Source organism: Saccostrea cucullata, unplaced genomic scaffold (genome assembly GCF_032062105.1).
Source record: "Saccostrea cucullata isolate Sc308-1 unplaced genomic scaffold, CSIRO_AGI_Scuc_v1 ctg10722, whole genome shotgun sequence".
In the NCBI taxonomy this organism is placed as follows: domain Eukaryota; kingdom Metazoa; phylum Mollusca; class Bivalvia; order Ostreida; family Ostreidae; genus Saccostrea; species Saccostrea cuccullata.
This window is the reverse complement of record NW_026924129.1, coordinates 264-22568: the sequence shown is the minus strand read 5'-3', so window position 1 is coordinate 22568 and position 22305 is coordinate 264. Positions and strand designations below refer to the sequence as shown.

At 31.1% G+C, this 22305-nt stretch overlaps 1 long non-coding RNA gene across 1 annotated transcript; it reads right to left on the bottom strand.

Annotated features, from left to right (window-relative positions):
• Nucleotides 1–1612: 1612 nt before the first annotated feature.
• LOC134265837 (uncharacterized) lies at nt 1613–17342 on the bottom strand. Its single transcript, XR_009991840.1, has 3 exons — nt 17242–17342; nt 8069–8176; nt 1613–1714 (listed from the first exon to the last, which is right to left on the bottom strand). It is a non-coding gene; the product is annotated as an uncharacterized LOC134265837 (long non-coding RNA).
• Nucleotides 17343–22305: the final 4963 nt, after the last annotated feature.

Genomic DNA, 22305 nt, shown 5'->3' with positions numbered 1-22305 from the left:
TGGTATGAAAAACGTCAGTCAACATATGACTCAATGATAAATTGTATTTGCTGACAAGGTCATTGTATCGACCACAGAATTTACGAAATGGTGACTTTAAACGAGACTGTTGATATTCTTGTTTCATCAACTTGCTTGTCAATAATTTACCCCATTTGAGAAATTGTTCATACGTACATCACGCTCTTGCGTATCGAATCAACTGAGATATATATACTCCGTATGCAGGTGATGAAGGTATATTGCTGCATAAGTAAGGGAAGTTGACGATAGAAAACTTAAAGTCATCACGTTTATCATATAGCTTGGTTGTTAGATTACCATTAGTGTCTTTTTCAAGTAAAATATCAAAGTATAAAGCAGAAGTGTCGGACTCTGTGGTATCTTTTATCTCAAGCTCACCAGGATATATCGTATCGACGTAGGAATGCAAATTATCATTATTAATTGACAATACGTCGTCGATATATCTAAATGTCGAGTTGAAGGCCACAACAAGTGTTTTCTTCTTCTCACGCATAAGATTTTGTATAAATTCTGCTTCATATGAATATAAAAATAAGTCTGCTAATAACGGAGCATAATTTGTACCCATGGGTATTCCAATAGATTGTTGGAATACCTGGTCTCCGAAAACCACATAGATATTGTCAATCAGAAACTCAAGCATCTTCTTGATGTCAACTTCAGAGTACTTATGTGTGCAATCAGAATCTGTTTTAACAAAATAATTTTTCAAATGACCAATGACGAGGTAAGTAAATTTACGAGTTCCATTTTTGTTGAAGAAGCAGCTGTCAATGATATCAAAAAGCCTGGATTTCAATTTGTCGTGGGGAATCGTTGTGTATAAAGTTGATAAGTGGTAAATTTTTAAACTGTTGATTTTTGTGAAGTCTTGTGATTTCAAATTGTCCAAAAGTTCTTTAGAATTTTTAAGTATCCACATCTGATTTACACCACTTCTTGAGTATATAGTTGCACAGTACTCTTGAAGTTTTTCCTTCACTACTGTCAATATTTTAGTGAGAAGTAACGAAAGAGGCTTGGTTGAACATTTACTGGAACCTGCAATGTATCTTTGTTTGTAAGGATTCTTATGAAGTTTCGGAATCCAATATATATAAGGTAGTTCAAATTCATTTTGGCTCTGTGTAATATTAAAAGTATTCAAAACTGACAGGTGATTTTGAAGAATTTCTTCCTTAGAAAGAGAAGTATGAGTATAAGTAGGATTACCACTTAAAGAATTAAATCCAAGTTCTTCTAGAATGCAATTTATATAATGAGCCTAACAAACGAAGACAATGTTGTTACCTGCTTTGTCGGCAGGAACCAGTACGTACTGATCGTGTAATCTATCTGCAGGAAAAACCTTTATTTGAATACCGATACTTTAAATTCTTATTAGTTTGAGTTATTTAGTTAAAATCAATTATATTAATCGATGGGAGATGTTTTAGCTATATGATAAAGGATTCATTGAACGTATTTGGTGATTTTTTCGTTGGATGTACTCGCAAGCTCGTGCATTTATACAGCCAACTCGTGCCAATATTCTGCTATATAAGTTCAATAACCCTACAATATAAATGGTTATACATACGTTCTATTTTAATTTCGTCCTTTGATGACTCTTGACACTCACACTTTGTTGTCTTTTCTGGTATGGTTTCCAGAATTGAGTCTGGTTCATCGCAAATTTCTGATCCACCTAGAAAAAATATTTGGAACATCATTATCATATTTAGAGATTCTTACCGAGATGCACAATAAGTTTATTGTAAAATTAAATTCATATCATTGCTAAATGTTAAATCTATTTAATTGTATTTAAAATGTTTTCTAAAATGTAAAATTCTTATAATACACAATTTAATTTGTGTCCAAATATAATTCTATCAAATATTTAAATATATAATTAAAATGTGCACTCATAAAATTCAAAACGACTTTAAAATTTCTATTTTTTTTTTCTTGCGAAAATTTGAGCATGAAAATTGAAATAAAAAAGATAATGATCCAATGTTCCTATCTGGGTTTAATTAACTGACATAGAACTGCTCAATTTTTGTTTTTGTAAAATCTACGGAAGCCTGTTCAGTATAGTTCAGAGAAAGAAATGTCTATTGAATTGCTTTATATCGTAATAATAATTGTGTCGAAGCGAAAAACATTGCTTTTAATGGCAACATATATTTTCATATTAAGCGACCTTTACCTATGTGAAGCATGAAACCTGTAGCCCTTATAGTTAAAGCTTTGGCGCAGGTTAAAGTCTTTTCGTAAGTTTGAATTTTTGTGTTAAAATTGGTCAAAAAAATTCCAAGGTCAAGGTCAAATGGCCAAGGTACTTTATATCAAATAAAAAGTCTTGTCACAAGGATTAAATACGATGGTCGATCAAAAATTACGCGGAATTTGCTATTATTTACTCTTACAAACCTCATAAAGTTATGAAATTTACAGAAATATGTATCTTAAAGATGGAGAGGTACGGAGCACGACAAAAAAAAAATGAGGCAAAAGCATGCGGAACCCAAAATTTAAATCATTTATTTTATATAATTCGCAATATATTTCGCAAATTTTTACAAATGCATTTAAATTTCTGTTGTGATATTGGAAGTACTAACAAAAATATAGTGATTTTTCTCTGATGCGATTCCCTTGAAAACGATGGTGAAAATGACGCCTCCTGAATCAACAGCGCACCAAACTTTTGTTTAATTATGGGTAATGCTCGAGATATCGCAAACATAGATTCAAAATATCCATAATAAAACATGTAGTAAACTACGAGAGCTTATCAAACAGTTCGCGAACTATCTCTATATCTAAAAAAAACACAATTCAGATTAAAATGAAATTCGGTACACACATAGTCATACACATGGTCAATAAATAGCATATACTGGATAAAGTTTTTATCCTTGTTCGTGACGACACAATTTGAAAATGACGTCACTATGTAGGTCACTTGTGACAGAAAATGGTTGTCTCGGTCGAACTCGTTCAACAAACGACTGTATTATTTCTTAGAAATCCCTCTCCAGTAACATATAATAATTTGTACACAAGTTATTAAGATAAATGAGTTCCAAAAAATTCAATTAATGATTGGATTGATCGTTTTAGTGAAGGAAGTCACATGGTTAAAAATCATATTTGTCATCTTGCCCAGTGAAAGCAAGTTTAAAAAGATATATGTTTTTAATTCAGCAATTTTCTATCAAAGACCTCCAATTTACACTTTGAAAAATAGTTGAATATTTGAACAATAATTTAATTATTAAGTTCCTACAAATGTAAGTTTTCGTTTACTTTAGATTTCAAACATATTAGATATGATAAAAAGCAGGCACTTATTCTCTATCCACCTTGAATAAAGGTCTCTCCCGAGACAGAAGATTAGTGTTTTAATGGTCGCCATGCATATTTTTGCAAAGGATATTCTAATCCATATAAACTTTTGCCGAGATTTGACCATTTCTGACAAATGAACTGTTTTTGTCATAAAAGTTAATTCACATGGAAAGAAATATAAAATCTTTCAATTTTTGTGATAGAACGCTAGGGAAGGGGTCACGTGACCACCAATATCATACAATATCACGCAACTTTTTGATCATCCGTCGTAGGGTATTCGTGATATCCAGATGCCAGATATCCATACGCTTCAGTATCCGATCGATTTTTGATCGGGACATAATTTTTAAATCTTATATTGTCTTGTTTAATTGGTGATTTAGGTATCAAGACACTTCGCATATCCGGACAAGTTTACTAAGAACCATACCATCCGTATAAATGAGGCTCAACTGTAGATACATTTAAAGAGGAATGTTCAAGGAAATCTATCCAGAAGTTAAGATATTTTTCACGAAATCTTAAGTTAACATATGATGAACACTGCCGAATACACTGTAATTGGTCAGAAAGAAAACAATATGTGACAAAAGATTTTAGGAAACAGTTAAATTTTCATGTTGTTTAAATATATTAATTTCGTTCCATTTAGCAGAAGTTGATGATTGATTGAATATTGTTTTGGTCCCATTCCAGAACTTTTAACTCATATATAGACATCCTTGTACATTTATACCAGTAAAGAGCTTCCGTTTTGGAGATTTACTCTGAAGTGAGGGTCATTAGGAAGTGAGGAATATATATCGTGCAGTGAAGGATCTTAATCGTTACAACTACTGTTGTGAAAGGGTTGCTCATTTTTAAGGTCTCATCCGAATCAGTCGCAATTTTAATTTTAAAGTGCAGAAACAGCTGCTACCTATATTCTGTCTAGTACTCAGTTCAGTCGCGGCCAAGTTTCGAGCCCAGGGCCTCCCGATGATTTTAAGTATTTTACTCTGTTTCTGTTATTGTGTACTTACATCTATAAACAATAGTTACAACGAAAAAGAATTGAACATAAGAATTATATTGATTCACTTATGACATTTTACATCAGAAGCATTCGTTGATGCTTTAATTTCGTTAATTTCATTGTTGAAAAAATTAAATCCCCCTGAAATTGTATGTCTATTTTTTAATTTGGTTTCTTTCAACACAACGATATTAAATGAGGTGTTAAATTAACAAAATGTTATACAAAAGGAAAGCCTGTTCTTCTACTGTACATTGTTGAATGTATATTTTGAAGTTGTATGATTAGCATGTATTTCTACGCAGCTAGGATAAGGTGTCCGTAAAATATAAAACTGTTCACACTGTAGTAACTTCTATGAACTACATAGATATGACGTCATAATAGAATATGACGTCACGTCACTGCATACTTGAGATGACATGACGGGGAAAGTGTCATAATTATTACACGGCATGTAGATTTATTATGGGGACTTGTGTTTAATTCAAGAGTAAGGATTGTTTTTTAAGCTCATGTCTGCTGTTATAATGTTAGACATTTGATATTTAAATATCTCTATTTCTTTTGCTTGTCCGATATGCACATATTCAAGCAATAGCAAAAAATTATGTTTAAAACGCTCCCCTTACACTTCCGTAGACAGAGTTAGAATTTATGAATCGTGTTTATATTGGACTGGCACAAGTGAAAGACAAAGATAAATTGAAGATATTCTGCGTAAATCTGAAAGAGAAGGATGTCTTCTAACTGAATTTTGCTGGGGGATCGTATGTAGTTTATTTGTTTTTGTATAAATCGCGATAAAGAGTGGAAAATACCCCTTCTTACGTTGGTAATTTTAATTTATCGTAAAATATTTTCTTAAGAAGTAAAAATTAAACCTGCCCCCAGCACTTTTTTGTACCAGGGATCACGATGAATTGATCTATGTAACAAACTTTGCACAATAATTTTGTTTTGACTTGTGCCAAAGCGATTTTTGTGCAACATTTAAGAATATCAAAAATCATCACAGTAATCTGATTTCACAGAAATGCTTTATTATAATACCTGAATAAACTGTTAACTCAAGTTGACTGCAATTTCAAAAAAGGATCACATATTCAAATTAAAATCTAGCTCAAAATAGAATGTATATTTTAAAGACATTTTTCGCCCTCGGATACCCTTACCATAACTGCGTAATCAAATTCATCGCAGCTTTGCAAAGTAAGAGCAAAAATAACTTGAAAGTAGTGTTTAAGCAGAGAAATCATACATTAGACATTCTATTTTTGTGTTTCTCTTATTGATACTTTCATAACGTCCGAAATCAATATACATGTACATGTATTTGGATATCTAGATATTAAGCAAAACAGATCATATAAATGACCGTTTTCTTTTAATGAAAAAAAAAGTTTATTGAAAAGAAAGAAAATGATTTATCAATGACACTTTACGTGGGCTTTAATCTATTTTTGTTGTGTTTCTTGCTTTTTCTAGGATAAAGAAAGTGCATATTTGTTTAGCTTGAATGTGGGTTTAATTTTGAAATAATTTTAAAATAATTATGTATCAATAAACAAATATGCAAGTGGTTATCCAATAGTTGCTTTATTGTGTTGGCTTCGACGAAGTAAATGTTCCTCCCACGCTGCAGCGGTTCAGTTTTGTATGTGGGTCATCATTTAATTTTTTTTTCGAAACAGTTATATTTTTTTTTATATCAGATTGAATGAATAAAGACGAATTTCAAAAGATGTTAGCTTTCTGCTAGAGGCGTAATGCTATATTTAAGGAAAATATACACATTTTATTGAGAAAAGAAAAAAAGGTAAAGGTTACTCCTAGTGATTTTTCAAATTTTTTGTCAGTTTGATTTTCCTCGTCAAAGTCACTTGGTTTGATGTATTTATTTTTAAGTTTATGTTACATTTTTAGCACCAAGTTAACATATTCTGAAATATGTTTTCACATGTAAACCTTTACTGATTGTTCATTCGTCCATCTTTTTTATTTTATTAAAATATTACTAATATTTTCCAAGTCTATTTTATTTTTCAGCTCTATGAAGAGATAAAAAAATCTTAAAATTATCCACTTTTTAAACCTGTGACATAATATTAAGTCCCCTCCAAAGCAAAAAAAAAAGTTTGTATCATCTGTCCTCATGTATAATTATTCATGTTGTTATTATACTACTTTTGTTCTTTTATTTATTGTGTATCTGTGTGTGGGAGGGGAATTTAAAAGAATGTTTATATACTGGAATGAACAATATAATATGTTTAGAAAAAAAACCTTTTTATTTTCAATATATAGCCCATTCATCCATTTTTATAAATATGCAAAATCACATTATTCGGGTATCAGGTGAGCTATTAAAAAAATTGTGTACGTGTACATTTTATTAATTTTAATGAATGGTGGTTCAATTCGATAATTCATCAAAAAAAAAAAAAAAAGAAAGAAAACTTCGCTTCACATAAAAATTGCGATACATTAAATTCATAAATAATGGAATACTCAGAAATATACAAATGTTCAAAAGTCTTAAAATTCATGTTTTTTTTCTTTCTGTTGAATTTTTAGAAAAGAAAGTAATATACAGTTTATACTTCAGTTAGTTTTATATTAATTTTCAATCCCCCTCCTGTTCATGATTTTCTGGATCCATTTAACATAAATGAAAGATTTAATTTACACACTGCTTTTATGCTCAACTTTAAAAGAGTTACAGTAAACAAACGTATTTAACATATACATTTATTTTTTTTTTAATATATTATACTATTTTCAATTCTTTTTCGTTGTATAGTATTAATATATTGAGTTTTTGAAAATGGAACCAAGTTTTTTATCAGTAAGATATCACCTCATAAATAAAAAATGAGAACACATTTACATTTTTTCAAAATATCAAACTAACACAATCGTTACATTATGTTTCAAACAATGTAATGATCAAAATATTTGAATTTTCATCATGATTAAGTTTCTAAATGCCTTTTCCGAATAATGTAAAGAAATGCTCTTGATCAAGATAGTTGATATGCACTTTTATATGCAATTTATTTTGTCTATCAAATAAACGATTTTATCATAAAGCTAATAAATAGTCCATAATAAAAAAAACTACCAACAATCAAGAAAATCGTTTAATATCTTAGTGTTTAATTGAACGTTTGCTTTGCATTACGTATAAGAGTAGCCCCGTAACATTCAGAATACGGTCCTTCAATATCAATCTCCCTGTTGTAAACAATAAATGTCGTCTCTTCAACATCTCGGAGGCAGATCTGTGATTGATAGTGGCTTCCAGGTAAGAAGTGTTTATTTTCACACTAAATTAGAATTATTAATTCATAATTTGGAATATTTTGGCCTCAAAAATACCCTAATAAGAAGATCATAACGCAAGATAGGGTCATTGAAATGATGCAATATTAAACACCTGCAGGAAAAACCTTAATTTGAATACCAATATTCAAAATTCTTATTAGTTTGAGTTATCTAGTTAAAATCAATTATATTAATCGATGGGAGATGTTTTAGCTATATGATAAAGGATTCATTGAACGTATTTGGTGATTTTTTTCGTTGGATGTACTCGCAAGCTCGTGCATTTATACAGCCAACTCGTGCCAATATTCTGCAATATAAGTTCAATAATCCTACAATATCAATGGTTATACATACGTTCTATTTTAATTTCGTCCTTTGATGACTCTTGACACTCACACTTTGTTGTCTTTTCTGGTATGGTTTCCAGAATTGAGTCTGGTTCATCGCAAATTTCTGATCCACCTAGAAAAAATGTTTGGAACATTATTATCATATTTAGAGATTCAACGATCAATGGTTTTAGACCAGGGAAGCAGCTATGACCGAAATAATTGAAAATAAATGCGTAGAAGTCCCAATGTTTCGGGAAAAATTAAGATCAGTTAAGAAGGACATTATATTCGCCGAATCAACCTACAATGACATCTGGGGCACTGGTTTGGATAAAAAAGGTACGGAGAACACCAAAATTGATTCCTGGCCTGGAAAAAACCTACTTGGGAAAATTATCAGTAAAATAGGCAAAAAAAAAAAACCGAAAGTTGACACCAAAGAACGGGACATTGCACAGATATTACATGCTTTATGGAATCAATCGGATTCTGAATCCATGTCAGGTTTTGATGAATCATTGGACTCTGATTCAGACGACCCGCCTAAGAAGGACAAATAAATCAAAAACTGTGTAATGCTCGAACGTCGCAGGACTTTGATTCTCGATCAGCGGACTGGAATGAAATGTTACGGTATTTGAATATTAATTCTTATGGAAAAGTTAGAATTTATCTCAGTTAATGTTAGGGGTTTAAATACCCCCGAAAAAAGACGAAAAATTTTTACATGGTTGAAAGAATGTAATATAGATATCATTCTGTTGCAAGAAACACATTTTTTTTAGAAAAAAAATGAATCCGTATATAATTTAAACTGGAGAGGAAAAACATTTCACGCATATAGCGACTCTGCATTCAGTAGAGGCGTGTCTGTTCTGTTTAACGAAAAAATAGATGTAAACATAATAAATGTCAAAAAGTCTATTAATGGAGGAAAATTCTGATAAATCTTGAAATTGAGGGTAATATTCTTACAATAGTAAATATATATGCACCTAATGAAATTAAGAAGAGGTGTGAATTTTTCAAAAAACTTAAGAACTTTATTTCAAAAAGTTATGTCAACGAAAATATTATACTATGTGGAGACTTTAACTGCCAGATAAACAATATTAGTAATGTAGATAAAAGTGCAAATTATTTAAAAGGTTTAATTAGGCATTATAACATGGATGATATATGGAAAAAACAAAATCCAGGTATGTCAGGTTTCACTTGGTGTGATGCAAAAAATGATCCTAAAAGTCGAATAGATTATGTTTTTATAAATCATAGCAGATATCAAGGTTAGAACAATTCCAGGCACTCATTCAAACGGGAGTCGAATGAGTGACCATAGATACTTAAAATTTAGTTTTGATATCGATAAAACGAAAAAAGGTCCCGGATATTGGAAACTTAACGTTTCCTATCTCGACAATGAAAAATATAAAAAAAGGTATTTTAGACATTATTCATAGTATAGATTCCTCTTTAAGCCCTATAATGACATGGGAGTTAATTAAACGAAAGGTCAAAGATTTCTCTATTTATTTTGCAAAAAATGAACAAAAATCAATTAAGCAAAAGATAAGAACACCAGAACGCGAAATAAAAGATATGGAGGAAGGAAACGTAGAAAATTTTGATTACAAAAGACTGAAAACTTTAGAAGCGGAACTTGACTCTATCTACGACAAAAAATCTAAAGGTGCGCAGATAAGATCTAGAATTAAATGGATAGAGGAGGGGGAGAAAAATTCAAAATTTTTTTTAAACTTAGAAAAACGCAATCAATCATCAAACGTAATTAAAGAAATAAAAACAAGAGAAAGAAATAAAATCAGTAAAACTAATGCCATTTTAGGTGAAATGTATTCTTTTTATAGCGAACTATATACGAGTAAAGAAATTTCAAACAAAAAAATAGAAAAATATTTATCTGAGATAGACGATATCCCTAAATTAAGTGAAGAAGATAAGATACTGTTACAAAAATTTCCAACATATGACGAGTGCAAGGAAGCTGTTGATAGCTTGAAAAAAGAAAAATCACCTGGACTAGATGGCCTTCCTAGTGAATTTTATCAATGTTTTTGGGAAACACTTGGGCCATTCTTTTACATGTATAAAGCACTTAATGATATTTTTGATAAAGGTGAATTGTCTTACACACAGAAACTTTCTATTATATCACTGATCCACAAAAAGGGTGAAAAAGATAATTTAAAAAACTATAGACCGATAAGTTTAACAAACACAGATTATAAAATCATTGCCTTTGTCTTTGCAAAAAGATTACAAAATATACTATATAAGTTGATTAGCGAAAATCAAACGGCTTACATAAAAGGGAGATATATCGGTGAAAATGCTAGATTTGTACTTGACGTTTTTGAATACTGTAAAAGAGAAAATTCATATGGTATTTTACTTTTCTTAGACTTTGAAAAAGTCTTTGACTCGGTTGAATGGAATTTTCTTTTCCAAGTCTTACAAAAATTTAATATTGGCAATAGTTTTATAAGGTGGGCAAAAATTTTATATACAAATCCAATGTTTAAAATGAAAAACAACGGCTGGCTTTCTAAAACCAGCGAAATGACGCGAGGAATTAGACAAGGCTGTCCTATTTCCGCTCTCTTGTACCTATTCGTCGCAGAAATTTTGGCTATTAAAATAAAATGTGATACTGATGTAAAATGCATTAAAATTAATAATCATGAAATTAAAAATATCCAACATGCGGACGATTTGACTGTAGCTTTAAAAGACGAAATATCGATGAAGCGAACTCTCGATAAATTACAAGAATTCTGTGAACATGCGGGTTCAAAAGTAAACATGCATAAGACAGAATGCATTTTACTAGGGGAACTAAAAAAATTATATGATGAACTCTACGGTATAAAAATTACGAATAAAGCAGTAAGATGTTTGGAAATATTCATAGGGCATGATAAGGAAGAATGTTACACTAAAAACTGGATGAAAATTTATCACGATATTGAAAAACTTTTTGAATCTTGGAAAAGAAGAAAACTAACGTTATTTGGTAAATTATGTGTAGTTAAGACACTTGCTATATCGAAACTTACATACGTTGCCTCAATACTTAGTCTTCCTGATAATGCTTACATTAAAAAAATACAACGTCTAATTTATAACTTCATTTGGGATAAAAATGAACGAATTAAAAGAAACACGCTTATAGGTAGAATTTCAAAAGGTGGCCTCTCAATAGTTGATATAGAATGTAAATTAAAAGCTTTAAAAGCAGCTTGGGTACCTAGATTGTTAAAAAGCAAAGGTATTTTGAACAACATTTTTGATGGCTATTGTAAAAAATAAAATGTTGATGTTCTCTATGTGTTAGATTTTTCTGATAGAAAAATAGAAAATATGGAAAAATTAGAGAAACTACTTATGTTTTATCAACAAATGTTATGTTGCTTTAATGAATGTTAGCCCTGTTTTTTTAACAAAATGTCTTCTGATAATGTTCTTCGACAGCCGATATAGAACAATTGTAATTTTGTTTACAGGGGAAATACATTGTTTTTTAAAAACTGGATAGCCAGTGGGATTTTGGATGTTAAAGACTTATTTGACGATGATGGTAATTTTAAATCATTGTTAGATTTTTCTAATTGTATAAAAACAAGTCAAACTGGTTGTGTGAATTTAAAATTCTTTCTTCTGTTTTCAAACCTTTGCTACTAAAGTGTGATTTTTCAAATTGTAAGTTTGTTAACATAAGATACAAAAATTATTTTTTTTTCTACACAGGATATGTTAATATCACAGATCAAAGATGTAACTTTTTTTATGACAATCGTGTACACAGAAAATTTTGTAAACCATGCTATCAAATAGTTTTAAGCAAAGAATTCAGTGTTGAACTTTCAGAATGGAAAAATATATATCAATGTAAATTATATGACATACCCGATAAACAACTTACAGAATTCAACTATAAACTTTTAAACAATATTCTTTGTAATAACTTTTATCTCAGTAAATAGAAAAAAGAAACAAGTAGTCATTGCAAATTATTCCACGTGAATGAAACTTCAAAACATCTCTTTTTTGAATGTAGAAATGTTGGTGGAATATTGAATAGATTAAGTTTGTACCTGAAAATAGATATCAAATGGAAACATGTAATAATTGGATTTAGCTCTGAGCGCAATAGAAAAATTGTATCACTCAACACACTCATCTCATATGTTGCCTGTAGGATTTACAAATATAAGATTTGTCGAATAAATTCCTTAGATGAAACTAGTTATAATATCTTCAATCACGTTAAATCTTAAATTTTTTTCTATGCTTCCATTATAAAAAATTGGAAATCACTTGACTACAAACTTTTTAAAAATTTTGCATAAAATTGTCTGAAGGTAATATTTTCATATTGTTTGTAATGTAATTTGTCTGTTATATATATTTCACTGTTCGTTTGTATGAAGAATTGAAAATAAATATTAAAAAAAATTATTTAGAGATTCTTACCGAGATGCAAAATAAGTTTATTGTAAAATTAAATGCATATCATTGCTAAACGTTAAATCTATTTAATTGTGTTTAAAATGTTTTCTAAAATGTAAAATTCTTATCATACACAATTTAAGTTGTGTCCAAATATAATTCTATTAAATATTCAAATATATATCTAAAATGTACACTCATAAAATTCAAAACAACTTTAAAATTTCTATTTTTTTTCTTGCGAAAATTTGAGCATGAAAATTGAAATAAAAAAGATAATGATCCAATGTTCCTAGCAGAGTTTAATTAACTGACATAGAACTGCATTATTTTTCTCTCTGTGAAATCTACGGAAGCCTGTTCAGCATAGTTCAGAGAAAGAAATGTCTATTGAATTGCTTTCTATCGTAATAATTATTGTGTCGAAGCGAAAAACATTGCTTTTAATGGCAACGTATATTTTCATTTTAAGTGACCTTTGACAGAACATACAGTGGGCATTCAGTTTCCATTACATCGACTAAATGATGAAATTCCATCCAATGTCGCATTAAAAAATTCATGGCTTACAAATGTTAAATACGTATACGCGGTCGCCTTGTAAAATCTTCTTCAGTAATCTTGAATTAAAGTGAAAATCAATTCTGCTTAATAGGTAAGAACAAGCTAAAATCAAATTAAAGAGTAGAATGAAAATGAATTCATGAATAGTTCAAAAAGATAAGAGATCCATATCAGTGAAATATTCTGGAGAGGGACGTTTAACAGTATATAATTAATCAATCAATCAAAAAGATAAGACGTGAATGTTCTTTACATAGGAAGTCTACATTGACTAGTAGATTGACTAGTAATTATTTGTGTCTTATACTCTGGTCGGTAAGAAATATTGATTAGTTTTTTCATAGTTATAGGAAAAGACTATGTATATAATCATTAATATGTAATTATTGAAGCCATTGTATTTTATTTCAGCCTCAACTTATCAAATAACATGGTCCTCAAGGTCAAGGGGACAAAGTTCTTGATATCGAATGAAAGGTCTTTTCACAAGGCTTACCTATGTGAAGCACGAAACCTGTAGCGCGCTTACAGTTCACAACCTTTGGCGCAGGTTAAAGTTTATTCGTAAGTTTGGATTTTTGTGTTAAAATTGGTCAAACAAACTCCAAGGTCCAAGTCAAATGGCCAAGGTACTTTATATCAAATAAAAAGTCTTGTCACAAGGATTAAATACGATGGCCGTTCAAAAATTACACGGAATTTCCTATTATTTACTCTTACAGACGTCATAAGGTTATGAAATTTACAGAAATATGTATCTTAAAGATGGAGAAGTACGGAGTACGAGAAAAAAAAATTGAGGCAAAAGCATGCGGAACCCAAAATTTAAATCATTTATTTTATATAATTCGCAATATATTTCGACAATTTTTACAAATACATTTAAATTTCTGTCGTGATATTTGAAGCACTAATAAAAATATAGTGATTTTTCTCTGATGCGATTCCCTTGAAAACGACTGTGAAAATGACGCCTCCTGAATCAACGGCGCACCACACTTTTGATAAATTATGTGTAATGCTCGAGATATCGCAAACATAGATTCAAAAAATGCATAATAAAGCATGTAGTAAACTACGAGGGCTTATCAAACAGTTCGCGAACTATCTCTATATCTAAAAACCACAATTCAGATTAAAATGAAATTCGGTACACACATAGTCATACACATGGTCAATAAATAGCATATACTGGATAAAGTTTTTATCCTTGTTCGTGACGTCACAATTTGAAAATGACGTCACTATGTAGGTCACTTGTGACGAAAAATGGTTGTCTCGGTCGAACTCGTTTAACAAACGACTGTGCAGTTTATTGTATTTCTTAGAAATCCCTCTCTAGTAACATATAATAATTTGTACACAAGTTATTAAGATAAATGAGTTCCTTAAAATTCAATTAATGATTGGATTGATCGTTTTAGTGAAGGAAGTCAGATGGTTAAAAATCATACTTGTCATCTTGCCCAGTGAAAGCAAGTTTAAAAAGATATATGTTTTTAATTCAGTAGTTTTCTATCAAAGACCTCAAATTTACACTTTGAAAAATAGTTGAATATTTGAACAATTATATAATTATTAAGTACCTACAAATGTAAGTTTTCGTTTACTTTAGATTTCAAACATATTAGATATGATAAAAAGGAGGCACCTATTCTCTATCCACCTTGAATAAAGGTCTCTCCCGAGACAGAAGATTTGTTTTTTAATGGTCGCCATGCATATTTTTGCAAAGGATATTCTAATCCACATAAACTTTTGTCGAGATTTGACAATTTCTGACAAATGAACTGTTCTTGTCATAAAAATTAACTCACATGGAAAGATATATAAAATCTTTCAATTTTTGTGATAGAACGCTACGGAAGGGGTCACGTGATCACCAATATAATGCAATATCACGCAACTTTTTGATCATTCCTCTTAGGGTATTCGTGATATTCTTCCACAAAAAGCACATTGAAAGTTTAGACCGTTAGGCCTCTGTAAAAAGGCTATACAGGAGGAGGGACTGAAGATTATCGACGAAAACTTTATCCGAACTGTAAAGAACGTAATTGAGAGTCACCAATACATATATCACACTATATCTCATAAATTCCTGCAGTTTTTGGTTTTAAAACGAAGAAAAAAAATATTTTTTGCTTGTTGAATAGATTTTAAGCTTGACAAGAAATGGTGTTTGGATATTGAGTAGACAACTAAAGGTAACTCAAACTGTACAGGTACTCATGGGAAAACGTTGAGAAAATGAGAGCTCAATCACATGATGCCTAAGATTTTGTTGCTCCGTGACTTAACGATATGTCCTGAAAAATTACTCACAGTTGTTACCAATTTACAACATTTTGATATGAAATTTTGAAGACCATATTAGTAAAGATTCTTTTATATTATGTGTGACATATTACCCGATTAAGTCGTCAAATATTTTTTTCTGTACAACAAGTCCGCGTAACTTTGGAACGGCCTCGTATGTGAAGTAAAAAATCCCTGATTTAAACCCTTCAAGGATTATGGTCAAGGTTGTATTTTTAAAAGGTAGGTCAAACTCCAAGATCAAAGGTCAAAGTTCTTGGTACCAATAAAGCGTCTCCTTACAAGAAATATGTATATGAAGAATAAAAACCTTAGCCCTGACCGTTCGAATTTTATTGCCAATGTTAAAGTTTTTTAACAACTACGGAAATCTCCAAGGGCAAGGTCAAACGTTCAAAGTTTTTGTACTCGATAAAAGGACTTGCCACAAAAGTTCATATATATATATATATGAAGCGAAAAAGTCCTGAGTATACTATTTGGAAGATATGGCCAAAGTAAAAGTTTGAAATTTTTTAGTTAAAGTGGGTCAAAGTCCAGAATCAAGGTCAAAAGCTCCCCAAAAGGAATACAAATATGAAATAAAAAAAAGATGGCTCCTCCAAATCAAAAGTTACGCAGCATTGTTAAGGCTTGAATAAGGGGGCGGGTCATAATCATTTATACAGGAAAAGTTTACTGTGACGTCACACAAAAATATGACTTTTATGTATTTCTCATAATACCTAAAAATGAAATAATTTGCAACTTTTAACTGTATTAGCATAATAAAAAACAGTATCACTTATGAAAGCGTTATAAAAACTTCCTTGTTAAATACCATGTAGCTGGTTTTAAAGAAAGAACTGATCGCGATGAACTTGTAAACATGAGGTCATACTAGTAAAAATGACGTATTTCATGTGCTGTGAGAGGCAGATTGGGAATTTTTTAACAATGAAAAATGCGTTTTATTATTAAACGGAATATTACTTAGAGGTTTTAAATAGTTGAAAAATACCAATGTATATCCTTTGTTTAGAACAATTATTAGTTAACTACCAAGAGAATGTATTTTATTAATTATGTCGCTTTTTTATGTACAGGTTACGTATATTTTACATCCAGATGCGGCATAAAATCGTACTTTCGCAAGGGAATACCCTGCATAGATCTGAACCATTTTTAGTATAGATAAAGGGTATTTTTCTTATCTTTAAAAGTGCTGCTGCTTTCTTTTAATCGAAGGCGTGATTTTATAAGTACACAAAGTATTTGGTTGAAGTCAAACAAATTACGACATGGGCTTATTTACTTGAAAAATTTACTATTAAAACGTGAATTCTTTTCAAAGCAGCAGCAATTTTCAGAAACTACAAAGTATGCAGAAACAATTAATAGCCGAATTTTTAATTTCATATAGGGTATGTCCTTGCGATATTGAAATTGGTTAACGACCTACATTCAGTACACGAATTATGCATTCCTCACGTGACTGTCGCTCGTTGGGACTAAATTTCATACAGTACAGAGTGGATTATACTATGCTATTTCCATAAGTTTTTGTGCTCTTTGATAATAAAACAGCTTAATTGAAATAAATTCCATTTTAAAGAATACTAGTACCCCTTTTTTGCACGTCTATTTTTCGCTGATTTCTCATAGTAGGCCTTAACAGTGCTGCGTGGCAAAGTTAAAGTTTTTGTGAATAAACAGACAGAAAGACAGACAACATAGAGACAGAGAGAGAATCAGAGAAACAGACAGACAGACACGACACGACAAAACTATAACCCCAAACTATGTTTACGGTGGCAGAAATAATTATTGGAAAATAAGTTGCAGAGCCTAGTTGATGATTACAGGGATTTTCCTTTCCCTCCTTGTCTTTATTTGATGAGTCAACAGCAGCGTCAGATTTGTAAACTTGTTTTTTGTGAAGACGTTTCAGATGTTGAAATCCGCCTGTGGAAATAAAGAATGAAAACATATTAATATATTGTTTTCATCTTAAGAGCTAGGTTTACTTTATGCATTAAATGCCCCCGTACTTATATCAATTAATATCACCCTCTTTCCAATTTCATATATTAAAAAAGACACATGGTGCTTTCATTTCCTATAATATAACTTCTGTTTGAGAATCCATATATTGTAAAATAAGATTTGAGACATTGCAATGTTCTTGAAATTTGCAGAAAAACAAGCGTATTTGACAACCTGCAGCAAAGAATTATGACGTCATGATACATTGACAAGCGGGAAAATTACGTCATGAAAATAGATATGTGGTTACCAATATTCCAAGAGACAAATACTTATTTGTAACATAAACTGAACAGTTTTGATTTTTCAGAAATTCTCAGGGCCAAATAACGCCCAAAGTAACTCTTGCGCTTCACATGTTCAGAGTTCCTACATAGAATACAACTTTATTTGCATAGAAAACTGTCACATTGTGTTAGCAGTATATATCCGCATTCAATAACCAATCCTAGATCAAAGGACGACATGTGTAATATACAATGCCTGTAAAATTCTTGAATGTAACTAATTAAATGTATCCAGTTGTGCTCGAGAAAAAAAACTTTCAAATATATATCTAATATATTTAACATGTGCCTATTCACTTAATGAAAAACAGACGGATATTCCAGCTTAGACATTTATCGTCCTGCTTTACCGAAAACATCTTTTGAACTAATTATTTTTTTTATAAGCAAGCAAGCTTTTTGTCTGAAAATATAATATTTTTCGGTGTTGAATCTTCATGGACCATACAAAACACTTATCCTTGCGAAAATCGATTCTTTTTTAAAATCTCCTTTTTGTCGTGAAGTTAAAAACGACATATGATTACATTATTCGACCTCCATCTTGTTATATCATACTCCATGTAACCCCATAATACATATGCATCCTACATGTAGATATTCATTTGAAAATTATGTGGACGACTGCTTCGTATTTTAGACCAAGGATGAAAAATTACTGAAATAAATTTCATTCATTTCATAACAGCTTCCGAGATTCTGAACAATTTACAATGAAAAAACGTCGTACGAAACTTCCATGTTTAGATCTTCTTAATATTAAGAATGGACAGTGTATAACTTCAAGCTTATAAAGTAAACCTTCTGACAAACACCACTATTTTGATTTTAGATTTTGTCTTCTCTCCAACACAAAAGGTAAAACCCCGTTTTATTCCTTGACACGGATTTGTACAATTATTACAGAAAATCCTGTGTTCTGGACTTTTGCAGGAATTAAAAATATATCTAAGACGAAAATATTCAGTGAATTAAAAATTGAAAAGGTATTAGAAATTTCAATAATAAAGAACTTTAAAATACACGGAATATAGATAACACCACCTAATGGATGCTATATTTTATTCCATTTTAGAAGATTCGGAAAAATTAGAAAAATTGATGTGAAATGAAATAAAATGATAAAATGAATAGTCTACGACAAGAACAGCATCTTAAAATACTGTAAAATAAAGCTTGGTTTTTTTTTTTACAAAGGAGGCAATTCCAAACATAAAATTTGCAGCGATCCGAGAAGTAAACATGAACATAAGTAGAAGAGGGCAATAAAATCTAACTTGAAATGGAAATGGAAATTAGAACCATCTGCTCAAAGAACTAAAAGTCTGAAAACATTATTTATTATGCCCTCTTTCCGAAGTGCAAAGAATACTTTACCGGACATTTGGATAAGCAAAAATCTAAATGTTCGAATATGCAAACAATCAATGAAAGATACCATAATACATTGAGTACAGTGCGTAATACGTATGTTGTGAGAATATGCAAAATGCGGCAAACAAAAGTTTATGATTTTCCTTTTTATCTAAATTTCCAAATGATAAAAGAAGACTAGTTTTGTTAATTGTACTTAAGATAGCACAACCTTTGTACATTACGTCTTACGGTACCGTGATTTTTTTAACGTCACGTTGAACACTCTCTTTTTGATGATATAACCTACCTGACGTTTGTATAAACGCATCAACAAAATAAATTGACATTCAAAGAAAGTAAACTAAGACATGCGCAAGGTATGGGCGATTCTATGCAAATTAATTAACTAAAAAATGTATGTTAAGTTTTATATTTTATATACAGAGAAATTTCAAATTGATTTTCTTATTCATACTTAGTACCCATAGCATGCTAAAGCTAGAAACATTGTTACGTCTTATCATGACGAACTGTACTTTTCCATTTAAGATAATGAAACACATCAACTAAACAACCTCGGCCGAAGGGCGTATCCTATTTAATTTCAAATGAATAATGTAAAATATCAAAGGATAATATTTCTTAAAATTAATTAGTTTTCTGCGTAAACTATATGCTCTTTCTCAATCGATAAATTTTTTACAAAACTTCGACTGACTGGAAATTTTACCATATTTCACTTTACAAGTTTACGAACTGTAACTAATCAATTGCAGTGTGCATATTTGTACAATAATATCTTAAATTCTAAGAATATTTTGCGTTTCTTTATGCCTTTTTTCTGTAAAACAAAATAAGGTATACCTTTATGCCGAAGGAATTTTGCTGATGTTCTATATACAATTGTTAAGTAGGGGTCGATGATGTCATATGAAGTGGACGTCATAATGTGTACTGGACACTGCACACTGGCACACTTTTACACAAAAATACCAAACTTTTACTCTGGTCATATCTTTTGGACAGTAGAAACCAGGACATATATACTTTTGTTACATTTTTTGTTGAAAGACCTTTAATTGGATACCAGCAACCCTTACTTTTTGACATTGACATGGGAGATTTTCTCTTTCTGCAAAATCTTTAACCTTGTTCATTACTTTCGAAAGTAAAGGGCTAATGCTTTTATCCCTCACAAATGTAATCCATGTGAATAGATACTTCATTCGATACCAAGAATTTTTATCCTTTGACCGTGACCTTTGAGTTTGACCTAACTTAAAAAAGCGAAAATTGACCATAACTTTTAAAGGTTGAAGGCCTAATTTTAAAAAGCGAAAATTGACCATAACTTTTAAAGGTTGAAGGCTAGTACTTTCATACTTTACATGTTTAATTCTTGTTACAGGACCTTTCATTTGATAGCACGACCTTTGACCCTCTGAACTTAGCTTGGAGTTTGTCCTACTTTATAAAAAAAATATCCTGAGCCATAACTTCGGAACAGTAAAGGCTAGGGCTTCCATTCTTTACATATGTATTTTTTGTGGCAAGACATTTTATTGGATACTTATTACCTTGACCTTTTGACCTTGAACTTGGAGATGGTTGTACTTAAAAAAACATTTACCTTGGTCATAACGTTTGAACGCTAGGGGCTTGTGATTTCATAATTCACTAATGTAATTCTTGTGAAAAGTCCTCTCATTGGATACGAAGAACTTTGACACTTTGGCCTTGGAAGTTGACATAATTCTAAAAACCCAACCATGACCATTACTTTCGAAGGGCTAGTGCTTTTATTCTTTACATATTTTATCCTTGTGACAATAACTTTCATTCCAACTTGACATTGGAGTTTGACCTAATTTTAAAAACTAATAGCCTTTGCCATAACTTCTGAACAGTGTGGGCTTAACCTTCTATACTTCAACCGGTCACGATAGCCTATTGGTAGAGCGTTCGCTTCGTGATCGGGAGGCCCGGGTTCAATTCTCGATCGCGGCGCCGCGTCATACCTAAGACGTAAACATAGGTAGTGACTGTTCCTTCGCCAAGCTCTCGGCACTAAAATTGAAAGTCTTTCGGATGTGACCTTAAAAGCGTTGGTCCCGTGTCACAGTAGGTGTTTGCATAAGAAAGAACCCTCACAGCTCAATGGACTTGAGTGCCGAGTATAGGTCTAACTTTGAAGCCCTTCACCGGCATCGGTGACGTCTCCATATGAGTGAAAAATTCTCGAGAGGGACATAAAACAATCTGGAATAAATCAATCAATCTATGCTTTACATATGTATTTTTTGTAGCAAGATCTTTCCTCAAATTCCAATAACTTTGACCTTGAAGATTTCAGTACTTATGAAAAAACTTTAACCTCGGTCTTTCATATACTGATACGCAAAAGATACGCAACAAGCGGTTATCTACAAATCTTTGATTTTTTTGGTCCAATGATTTTCAAAATCGAATACAATTTGGCTATACTCACTTTTCAGAAAATCAGAGATTTGATAAAATTTTAAATGTTTATACAGCTGTATTTTTGCTTTACTTAGTACCACATGACCGATTAAACACCCTCCTTCCAGCCATTCAAGTAAAACGTGCAAGACTGCCTTAATCAACAATTGCAGCTTAATTGCTACGATACAATACGTTCATCAATATCGAGATCTGAGCGAACGAATTATTCTTTGGCATTTTTCAATGCCCGTTTTTCAGATGACTAGGTCAAATTTTCTCTAATTTAGAGCAGTGTAGCCATCCTTGGACTTCCGGTACAAGGACTGTCCTTAATGCATATGATACGTAAGACCCCGTTAAGGCGTAATGTAATGATATTTCGCATCAGCAACTCTCCATCACCTTTACATTGAAATTTTCCAGCTAGAGCGTTGGAAATCTGTACATAAGCCATTTTCAAGTAGCCTTAGCCTCGTTACGGGAAACGGAAGGAGAGTTTATTTTTTTGAAATATTTCTGCTTTACTTATGATAAACAGTAAAAAAACCTTAAATTTCCATATTATTACTAAATGTTTTGTTAAACATGCAATTTTTGATTTCTGTAAAGCAGACTCAAACTTGACTTCCGGTTATAGTATGAAGATCATTCAACCGTAAAATTGCCGATGTTTACCAAACTGAAGATATCTATAATTTTAAAATACAAAATACTTTACTTTACAAAATTATTACCCCCTAAAGTAGGGCGTTGCGCTTCGTTTTCATGTCAGTTT